We start from the raw sequence: 11,840 nt of genomic DNA on the forward strand, positions 1-11,840 counted from the left end.
TGGCTCTCTGCGAACGGCGTCGATCCTGAAAGGGATGAGAGCTCGTTCGCTTCTGTACACGAGTGCATTTGGGAGATTAACCCGGCCATGCAAATGCCTTTGGCGGGCTCTGAAACCAGGCCTATTATCTTTGGGGCCAAATTGATTAATAGGGATAATTACATGAGCTCTTAAAATTTTGATTCAATATGCAATATAGTCAATCTAATTTATTCAATATGATAACTGAATTTTTGCTTTATATAAAATGTCGTCCATGAAACTTTTAATTTATTCAATATTATTTCTAATTTTTTTATTAATGTTCGATTGCTTCATTAATTGTATAAAAACATATAATGTTATCTTTTATTAATTCAACTTCAGTAATTACATTGAATATTTTCATATATCACCTTAAACAAAATAAACATTTAAAGACAACATTGCATATAGCGCAAAAATTCATAATCCACATTGAACAAATTTAAAATTCAGAAAATACATTACACATCGAGTAAAAGTTTCACGGATTAGTTGTATCAATTTCCCTAATTAGTACAAACTTTTTATTTATTTATTGATGTAACAACACAATTTAAGACAATAACAAGGTGCATAACCTTTTTAAACTGGGCCACGTTTAGTGCAATCTTGCAATCTCACCGAAAAGATGCACAACTTGTGACAGATGCAAGACAAATAGATCCCTAGTATTCTGTCTATAACCATAAGGTCCTCACCTATAATCGAAAGTTCCTATTTTTAAGGGGAAAAAATCTAGGTGCTTGTTTAGATAAATAAAATAGTGTGATTAGGAAAGACCATGAAAATGATATTATCATGGCCATTAGCAATGATCCACAAAATGAGAGGCAGGTGGGATGATATAATCCTCAGGGAATACTCACCAATTTAATTTTGTTCATGGTGAGTGAAGAAAACATTGTGAACATGGCCATATGTACATACTTGGAAGAAAAGTTTTAAGTAAAGTTCTTACAATAAGAGCTAGCAAAAAGAAGAGTATCTTATAGATCTCTACATGGACCCTTTCATTGAAGAAGTCCAATTCTCCTTTCAGGTGAGGATTTAATGAAAGCCTCCCTCCATGGGGCACTATCGCATGCTCGTTCCACTGCTTTATTATAAAGATCTTGTTCTAGCCCATCCATACTAAGTAGGACATCCATCATGGCAGATATGGAGAAAGGGTCTACAGGTGGTGGTGTAACCACTGAGGTTGCAGAGCCACTAACAAATTGACTTGCCCTAGCTTTAAAATAATCCTGTATGGCTTTGCAAGTGTCAGCAATAGCAGATTGGTTACTAATCCTCTCAGATTGGTTACTCCTTCTCCTCTTAGTTGGAGCAATCGGATGTAAAGACTCTCATCAATGTGATATTCACGAAGTCATCCGTATTGCCACCACCATTGTCACCATCTGCATTACCACCACCATTGTCATTTTCCTCCGACATCGTCAAATCTTCAACATTGGTGCAATCCCCACTAGCGTATGTACCATCAAATACAATACATAGCTTGGGATACTGAGGAAATCCATGCTTCTTGAATTTTGCCCAATCGACATTATCCTACAATTTTCACAATAATGACATTTCAGCAACATAATCATACATTTTAAATTTACATCTATAATGATATCAAAATGACCAAAAAGTTAAAAAGATACCTTGATGTGAGATTCCCATATACTTGGATGGAAATTAAATGAATCGTTTTCTTCACATTATCCCAACCAAATCCGGATTGAGAAATAAGTTTCTTAAAGCGCCATACTGTTTTTCTTAGTTTGTTTACCTTGTTCTTCGATTGTACCATGCTATATTGGAATCCCGTCTGCTTTGATGAATTGGCCTCCGTATATTCTTCCACCCCGCTTTGTTGTAAGTAGAAGAGGTGCGATTTCCCTTTTAACCTCATCCACCAACAAATTTACTAATATGTTGGTTCAGACTCGGTCCACTTTGCACTCCACTTTGCACTGAATGTCCGATTCTCGGATGCCATTTAACCTTGACCGGTTGAGCATCATATGAGTTATGAGTTAAATCAATAATATAATACTATAGAAACTACACGCCATACACAAAATCATTCTCAAGAGATGCAAGCAAAGAAGCCTATAATGACAACATTGACAATTCTTGAACTAGCTTGTATAGAAGCTAACATAAGCTGCATAAGTTGCATTTTGAGCTACAAGCACTATATAGTACTATGACGATCAATGATCAATGAAATAGAATGCTTAAAATTAAATAAAGAGCATTGTGAGAAACCTACCAAATTTTGGAGATATGCAAGATTTTGGAAACACTGATATCAATGGAACTGCGCAAGTAGCAAAAAGAATATGTCAAGCGAGCAAGTAGAAACCAGTCGAGTGAGAATGAAAAACCTGACGAGAAATAACCAAAAACCAAACCAAGCTCAAGTACACAAATAGGAAAAAATTGAATCCATGACAGCGACATCACGCGTCATAGATTACAAAAACCTTTCAAAGAAAGAAACTAATTTTCTGTGTTTCAACAATTTCCATGAGAAGTAACTTCCAACGTTGTAAACGTGATAAGGTTCAATATCAAACTATCCGCAATAGACAAGCCAATTGAATCGTAGAAAAGGCCTAGTTGGAAGCTAAATGTCAACATTATACCAAACAAAATCGATGACGAAAAGAACAGCCCCTAAAGCAGTTCTTCAAGCAGTCCTTTCAGTTTTCTCCCAAAGCACATAAGATTAAAAATCCAATCCGTTCCCACAGCTCGTTTAGGATGCTAACCAAATGCTTCAGAGTTCAAAGGCCAAAGTGAAGATCAGACCTCCCTTCCTATTACCTTCGATTCAAACCAGCAAAGAAATAGAACGGTGACTTCTGCATTTCCGGCAAGCCAAACATGTTGCAATCATCGAAGACAATCTCTAATCCCCAACGGGAGGTCTGAATTACAGCACTGCTCGCTGGAGCCGCGCTGGCTCAGGGCTCGAGCCCTCCCCCGCGCTGGCTCCAGCAAGCAGCTGGCTCGGGCCTTGAGCGCAAGGGCTCGCTCGAGCCGTCGCCTCGCCACGCTGGCTCGAGCGCGAGGGCTCGCTCGAGCGAGCGTCTCGCAGATCTGGGCGACCGCTGGCTCGAGCGAGCCGTCGCACTCGAGCCCCGAGCAGCCATCGCCCAGATCCGCGAGGGGTCGCTCGCCGAAGCCCTCGTCAATCGTCTCAGCCAAGCCCTAGCCGAAGGCGTCCATCCCATGGTTGCAGGTCAGCAAGATGGATGAAAGTTACCTCGAATCAGAAGCTTCAGCCGGTGAAGGAACAGCAGCTGTCGGCGCCGGAGAGAAAGACGAGTTGGGAGGCGCCGGAGAGGATGACGGTGGAGAAGCTGAGAGACGCCGGAGAAAGGAGGGACTCGAGACAGAGAGGGCGCGGGTGTATTGGCTGAGACAAAGGGCACGGGCTGACGCAGAAATAAACAAAAGAAGGGTTTTGAGTTTTTTCCGGAAACGTTAATTACTTTTTCTATTTTTGTATCCGTTTCAAATCTATTTGAGGGAATGTGAAAAAAAATAGGTTTTTATTTCCGAAAATAAAAATTTTACCAAATATGTTTTACCAAATAAGTTTTTTTATTTTCAGAAAATTTTGTTTCAAAAAAACAAAAACACTTTTTAACAAACAGGCCTTAACTTTTAATGAAAAGAAATCTATTCTCAAACAAATATATTATAATTATAGTATCTTTTTTTTCCAGCACACTAATTCACAAAATCATCATTGTATTTATTTGATGATCCTTAGTTAAAGAGAAACCTCCAAATAGAAAATATTTCAATTTCAAAAGCAACGATCAATTACACATAATGAAAAGTAAGAAAAGAGATATTGCATTGAAAGTTCAAATTTTTCCTACTTCGATTTTCACAGCAGTAATCAGATACCCATAACTCAATGATTTGATTAATTCAGTAAATTTTACAAAAAAACAAAAAAGAGAGCCTTGTTATAAAAAGTCAGAACTTAAGACATTCGATAAAGAGAAGCCAAAAATATAATAATAAGAATATGATCCTGTCAAAAAAAGTTTCCAAACGACGTTAGTGTTCTTTATCGAAGAAAAAAATGTCAATTGAGAAAAAATAAAAGGAAAAAGACTGGAATTGAATATGGGGATCAAAACTATCACATTCATGTTCTGGCGACCCAGCGATATACAACTGCAAATTATACAAATTCTTGAAGTAACAAGTACAATAAATGGGAAGAAATGGGAAGAATATAAAAGCTGGTAATCTTCCATCACAAGTTAGAAGTGACTCTCTCTCTCTATATATATACGAGGGGATGCAAAGCCAGTGGCTCATCTCTCCTTTTTTTCCTGATGAATCGCGCCATGGTCAAGCAAGCGACGATGCCGGGCGGGATCGCGATGCTCACGCGGAACTCGTTCTCTTGTCGAATGAAAAATCCTGCGGCCCGATATTGATTTCGTGCTGAGTCTGGACTGGCTGAGAAGCCGGCACCGCTTGCGACGAACCCACCTCGGGTCCGACGTGACCGTGTTCCGTCCCGTGGTGACGGTGAGACGACGAGCCATCGCCTTGGTGGTGATGGTGATGGGAGGGGGATGGAGTCTCGATTCCCAGTGGTCGGCGTCGACGTTCGATCGTCGGGGCGATGTGTGGAAGCTATCCCCTGTCGCCCTGTAGTGGCGCAGGAGATGCACAGGCGACATGTGGTGCGAAGGGGTCATCGGCCTGCTCGACATGGGGGTCACGGAGGAGCTTTTTGTTCTGCTTGATGTGCTTCTTAGCAGATTGGTGCCAGCTGCGCAGCGCCGTCACGACTCTCTCGTTGAATATAGTTGGTTTCATGGTCGACCCCATCTGGCGCGGCAAAATAATCAGTTTCGGGATAGTTGGATCCTCAGGTAACCATGCTGGTTTTGGAGAGAGAGACAGAGAGAAAGAGATTTTACCTGAGTGACGAGGGCATAAAGAGGGAGGGTGACATAGCTGCATAGGATCTGAATCAGGACCCTGTCGAGATCAATTCCGATGAGCAAAGACGTTCCTCTTTCCAATAGACAGAAATGCTTTTGTATAAAATCTTTACTTGCTTATACCTAACATGCTCTTCAACAAAAGTAAAAGAAAAATATCGAATCGGGACAACTCACCCCATGGTGATTCTGATCACCACATCCTCTGTATGCGCATGGAAACAAGACTTGAACCCGAACTCATACTGAAAAATGAAAAAACAAGAGTTCATGTCTCGTTCTTATGAATATACCGATATCTAGGAATCAAATGATGCCCTTCAATTGAAGTTCGAGAGCGAATCAACTCACCACAGTCCAAGCAAAGAAAGCGAGCTGAAAGGCGTTCTGCAGGAGAGCAACATATCACAAAAAGGTAAGCATGTAGTTTGATTTCTAGGCCACAAGAAGCAAATGCGACAGTAATGTAGACTGCAGTACCTGAAACAGAACAAAGTTGATGAGGTAGAGGATGAGGTGAGGACGGTTGAACCAGAAAAGGTCATCCCCCGGATGAACAAGAGGCACGCCCTTAATGACTTCACCCCTCTCGTGAATCCTGAGACCCATTTTCGTGATGATCACCTGCAGCTTTGTTCCAACCAAAAGGATGATCTGCAAGCCATTGAATTTAACTGCATCAGATCCTAACAAAGTACGAAAACCAGAGCAGGAACGTTGTTTCCAAGCGATGAGATGTCGAGACTGTGCTTACAATCAGTGGGATGAACGGTAACCACAGATAACTGTACCACCCTGCACACATCAAGAATTGGAATTCAATCAAATTTCGGTCAAAAATTCTATATTGCAAGTGCGACCATTCAGAAAGCGAAATTTGTTGACTACCTACCATGAGTGTTGAAGAGCAAGAACAACACAGCTAAAAACCAGATAGGTGGACTGATCCCTACCACAACCTTGAAATCTTCTTCAAGGGATCTGTTGATGTACTTCTGGAAATCGAATTTGGTCTGGCTCTGAGGTGCCAAGTGTGCCTGAACAAAGGAGTCAAACGCAAGAGCGAAAGGCAAAACTCTCGTCAGGAAAAAGGACAGATTATTCACTCCAAATGATCTTCAAAACATAAAACAAAAATGAAAAGAGTCAAGCGTAAAAAGAAGGAAATGGTTAATAAACAATGGAAACTTACCATGATAAACCCATGCCTCAAGGTCAAGTAATCAACTTTAGGGACCGACCTCACGAATTGCCTGAAAAGCAGACCTTGAAATCCAACAAGGGAAAGGGTCAATCGCTCATATACAAATTATTTTACGTTACACCTGCAGTGTACGTTATGTAAATTACTTTAATATATATTCCTTATATCTTGAAGTTCCGTTTAAACACCATGCGAAAAATGACGCCATTTATCCGCAATGATAATTATCTCAGTGCAATTCTGATTTTCTCAACATGAGTTGAAACTTTCATGAACTGGAAACAAAAAGCCCTCTTCGGACTTAATCCGTTCAATCTTTAGGTTCAAAGGTCGTAAAAAACAGCCAAATTGAAGAACGTGGAGAACCAGTCGATCGTGCGACGAAGTCCCTTCTGGAACCGAATTTGCTCGTGGAAGATTGGCGAGAAGTCAACCAAGACCTACTTTGTACATTGCCCTTTATGGCGTCTCTCTCCCTTTTTTTTTTTTTCTTCCGCCCGGTTTGAAGAAGTCAAATACGCCGTACTAATAAATGGTCAAACAAGAGATGCATTGGACAGCAACCATCGTTATCTAGGTGATCCAGAGCCATGCCAAGACCGTCACCCCAACCTTGACTTCATTGCAGTTAATTAAGATCTCTAAACTCCAAAATTAGAAAACGCCGCTAATCTGGACAAACCCCATTTGCAAGCGATCGACTAAAAAAAGCAAAGTGCCTAAGTCAATCGTTTCATTTTACTGCTAAGTTGCAGAGCATAGCTGCCTTAATGACTTCCATGTTTAAGCTTTGCAAATCTAGGTGGGGTTGGGGAGGTTTGGCTTAGGAGGTGAGCGACCATTAGTGCACGTACTTATTGCATCTCTATGACTTTATTCCTATAAAACTTCATATGGTCGCTTCGACAATTGACTATGTCATCTCAATCGACACGCTTTTCGGTAATGATCCAGTTATTGGCAATGTGCCGACCTCATCGAGAGGTCGAGTGATGAAGGGGGCGAAAAGAAAAGAATGCGCTAATGCCCTAAAGGGATTTGTTCAATCTTTTCTAGGTCCCGATTCTATGATTGAAATTTGCCTGAATTGAGAAAAGCACATGCTTCTCGCAAGTAAATCTGTCATAGCATGTGGAAACCAAAACCTCCACGTTTTCTACAGCCCGACAGAGTCAAAAGAGGTACTCATGAAGTACTAGGGCGATTTCAGTCGCCTAATTAATGACCAAAAAAAAAAAAAGTCGCCTAATTGGAAGGAAAATGAAACAATGGAACAATCAAGAAATCAATGAATAAAGGTGGGGAAGAAAAACAGAAGGTAAGAATTTGAAGACTTACGATCCAGATGAGGACGGGTGTCTTGGTCCAGAAGTTCAAGTGTCTCTTTCCGAACGATGTTTCTCTGGTGAATCTGAACCTATGTGGATCTGTCACGCACAATGATAAAACAGCTACTATTATTTCCCATACACGCATATGCAAGATCAAACCCAGATAATGGAGTGAACTGAACTGATAAAACGGATATCACTAACCATGGGAGAACTGGTACTCAGCTGTTCTTGTTTCCGTCTCCCCATGCTTTCCAGCTTCTCATCTGCGCAATCACATCATTTCTTAGATATTAATCGTTGCTGTGAAGAGAGAGAGAGAGAGAGAGAGAGAGAGAAGAAAGACCTTGGCTTGGCCCAAAGCCATGGTGAGGATACAGTACAGGACATGAAAAACAGCGAGGACGAAGATGAATATGTGGAGCTGGTGGATGCCATCTGCAGAAATAAACGGAACTTTACCCTGCAAAGATATAATCCATGCCCACCACCAAAATCCAAATCAATTTAGTCCTTCCAATTTACTCGTATGAGAATGAACATGGCAATTTAATCTCTTTCGTTGGATCCATCGGTTCCATGTCAATAGCCCCTCTAATTCATCATGTTTTGCTAGGTCCCTACTTGGTTATCGCCTAAGTCAATCATTGACGTGCATGTCTCTCTGTGCAGTCGGCACACTCCCAGGACAAACACGACAAAAGTGTGGAATGAACGTGAAAGCGTTTGTACACACCTCCGCGCACTGGTTGGTGGTGGTGGCGGTGGCCAGAGCACGGCGGAAGCTTCCCCCGGGGCCCATCATGCCGAGCAGCCTCCGCCGGCCGGCGTCGGATTCTTCCTCCGCCCCCTCCTCCTCTTCCTTCTTGTTGCACGGGTGCCATGTGGCCCCCACCTTCTGCGGTATGCAGATTTTGGTGATTGGGCCTTGTCCCACCGTGAGGAGCAACGATATGAATCCCAAAAGCATAAGCTCTGCACCACCCATTAAAAAATAATAAATAAAAAATAAAAACGAAACGAAACGAGTTGATCAGGCAGGCAAACGAGCCGTTTTCGCTCGAGCGAGTTTCATAGCATCGACTGCATAATCAAGAACGGAAACGAACTTCTGACGAACTTGAATATCAAGTTAATCAACCGTTTCTTCGCAAAGACTTGGATCGCGGGAAATAATGGACCAATAATTTTTGGAACTGCTAAAGTCGTAATCTTTTAATTCAACAGATTGCCTACCGGATTTGATCTTCTCGAGCGCTTCGTAAAGTGCACGCTTGTGTTTCTTCTTCAGCCACTGTAGAGATTAGAGGAAGAAGCAAATATGAGATCGTGTTGTTGCTCGAGTTATACATAGTGATGCGAGTTCGTGCTGAAAATCGCTAAACAAGACCGTTGCCGGCTAACCTGTCCGATGAGATGGATGATGTACTCGATGATGATGGAGACCAGAACCAGAACGAAGCACACGACGGCGACGGCCCACGTCGGCGTCTGCTCCAGCGATCTCCCCGCGGCACCCGCCATGGAACCAGGCTCTCAACGGTGGCTCCGCGAGCAAACTCTGAACTAATTCTATCTGGGTTTTCAGGTGATCAATTACGAACTCAACTCTAATTTGTCTATCACTCAGCTCCCTCTCGAGAAAGAAGTGATTTTTAAGAGAGCCCTTTTTTCTCGAGACTCGACCTGAATACGGACCAGATTTTTACGCGGGTCTAAAGAGGGATCGCGACGGAAAGTGGTGCGAAGCAGTGCGTGGGACAAAGCGAGGTACAAAGTGACGAAGGGGCCGAGCGCCTTTATACGAACGTGGGGAGAAACGGTGAATCGATGAACGGGAAGACGCGAGAGGTCTGACTTTTTGACTTTTTAGACGCGTGAGCCGGATGCGAGGAATGCGACCGTGTAAACGAAGCTGCGACATAAAGTCGTACAAACCGAAAACACAGCAACCGTGGTGAGAGAGAGAAAGAGAGAGTCCAATTCAGACTCTTAAAATAATAGCCATTGAGCTCAAACAGCTGCGGCACTGCTCCTCTCCCGAGTCAACTCTTACCTTTCCCTCCACGTTTGCGACGACGCCCCGAGCTCAGTGACGTCTCTTGCTTGCTCCGAAACTTCATTTCGTCCGATGATAATGGCGAGCTACTGATGGATGATGACGATGATGATAGGAGCAGCGATGGCAATAACTTCCATGCACGATGTTAAAAAATATCAGCAACATGCGTAGCCCTGTGAATTTGGGGCCTAATCCGAGGAAATAGCTCGAACTCTTTTCATTGCAAATCCAAGCACGGCAAGTTCTCGTAGACTTTGATGTAGCGACGGAAGAGCAAATTTCCTATTTAAGGAAGGCACCCGGTTCAAATTTGATTACTCGAGCGATAGCAACTGATTATAAAGAAATGATTTTCTCTTCTAATAGTTAGTAGACTATTATTTTTGAATTAGACAATGTTCGAGAAAACAAAGTAGCTGATGGTTGCCTCAAGAATCAATGGCGTGTGCAGTGACTGCACATAAATAAATTCTAATTTTAGGCCAGCGATTGAAAAAAAAAAATTAACTTGCCTAAGGAAGGTTAAAAAAAAAAAAAAATCCTATGTAAATTTTATGTTCTAAATTTCTCTGTCCGTCCTTCGTGAGTATGAGCTTGACGTTAAGTGCGTCCAAATTGTACGTGCTATTTAATTAATAGCTAATATTAAAATAAATATATATTAAATCACGCCTTCCCTAATGCTTATATTTTTGTCTCCATGCATCATTTAACTGAACTTTTGCTTTGACGCGCCGTATTTTGCGGTCCCTTCCAACAACTATTTTCCCCTTATCTTTTAATTGAGTGGACACTAGAAGTATAATATCTGACAAATTGTGGACGCATCATTTTCCCGGCGGCTCAGAAATTTCCAGCTGGAATTTATATATCCGTGGCTCAAATATATAATGTCCACGCTCATGGGTTCCTTTTTTTTTTATAAATTTGCTTGGTCGAAATTGATTGGCTGATCCATATAGAATATGTAGAAACGATGCAGAGTCAACTTATTTAGGTTGATTAAAGGGTAATCTATCTCTCGATATATGACCAATATTGATGGATGGATATTATTGAAAATTCAGAATGAAATTTAATTATATGGAGTCCACGATCCAAAATTAGTATATAACTTTTTTTCAAAAGCATCTTCTTCTTCTTTTTTCTCTCAAGGAGTTTCACTTAATTATACGAGTTCTCATGCTAAGGTTACGCGTCTCCTGGCACCGAGTGAGATCAGAAGAGGTGCAAGTGGAACAAGCAAAACCCTAAATTTTATTCTTCCATGTTAGATCAGTTACCTAATTTAGTTATTAAGCAACTCGCTTAATCAAGAAGCCTTCAAAAGAGTTGGATAATTAGTAATTAGTCGAGCCTGCCATGGCAAGTACTTATGGATATGAAACATCAAGGCATGTTACAATGATAATAGACTAGGTGAAGTTTAGGGCAAGTGAGATTAGGGTTGTGCACCGAGTGAGATTAGAAGAGGTGCAAGTGGAACGAGCAAAACCCTAAATTTTGTTCTTCCACGTTAAATCAGTTACCTAATTTAGTTATTAAGCAACTCGCTTAATCAAGAAGCCTTCAAAAGAGTTGGATAATTAGTAATTAGTCGAGCCCGCCATGGCAAGTACTTATGGATATGGAACATCAAGGCATGTTACAATGATAATAGACTACGTGAAGTCTAGGGCGAGTGAGATTAGGGTTGTGCAATCGGATTGGTTCCTATTGAAAACTGGACTAGCCATCTAAGAAACAAATTTGATTCTAAGTTCTTTTTGGAATCAATCTGGTTCCCAATTCAAACTGAAGAATAACTTGGGAATCAACATCGAATTTGGAGCTGGTTTCATAAACCCTAAAAATCCTAATTTTTTTTCTTAGCATCTCTCTCTCTCTCTCTCCCTTGCTCTCTCGTAGCTTGCCCTTGCTTGTTCAAGCCTTACAACCCTAGCTTGTTCTTGACTCACATTTGCTCACTCACCCACCCACATTCATCATTTACTTTGAACAGTTTTGTCACTCATATTACTTTGCTATAAAAAATGAAATAAAAAAAGAACAAAAAAATAGATTCTCGAGTAGACTTTCGAATCGGATCATAAAAATACGGTAGATTTCATGGTCGTTCAAGAGCAAATAGGATAGGTTTCGGTTTCGGATTTCAAAATTAAGAAGCGGTTCTAATAAAGTAGATTTCACATTTCAAAAATGAAACCTACTATTTTGACATCGATCACTCTTAAATTAGA

At 41.2% G+C, this 11,840-nt stretch overlaps 1 long non-coding RNA gene and 1 pseudogene across 1 annotated transcript; both read right to left on the reverse strand.

The window, feature by feature from the left end:
- Positions 1-2,006: 2,006 nt before the first annotated feature.
- On the reverse strand, positions 2,007-3,480 carry LOC120286834. Its single transcript, XR_005545538.1, has 3 exons — positions 3,290-3,480; positions 2,291-2,338; positions 2,007-2,019 (listed from the first exon to the last, which is right to left on the reverse strand). It is a non-coding gene; the product is annotated as an uncharacterized LOC120286834 (long non-coding RNA).
- Positions 3,481-4,141: 661 nt separating this feature from the next.
- Positions 4,142-9,245, reverse strand: LOC120286742 (annotated as a pseudogene).
- Positions 9,246-11,840: the final 2,595 nt, after the last annotated feature.

The sequence above is a fragment of the Eucalyptus grandis genome, chromosome 8 (assembly GCF_016545825.1).
Source record: "Eucalyptus grandis isolate ANBG69807.140 chromosome 8, ASM1654582v1, whole genome shotgun sequence".
In the NCBI taxonomy this organism is placed as follows: Eukaryota; Viridiplantae; Streptophyta; class Magnoliopsida; order Myrtales; family Myrtaceae; genus Eucalyptus; species Eucalyptus grandis.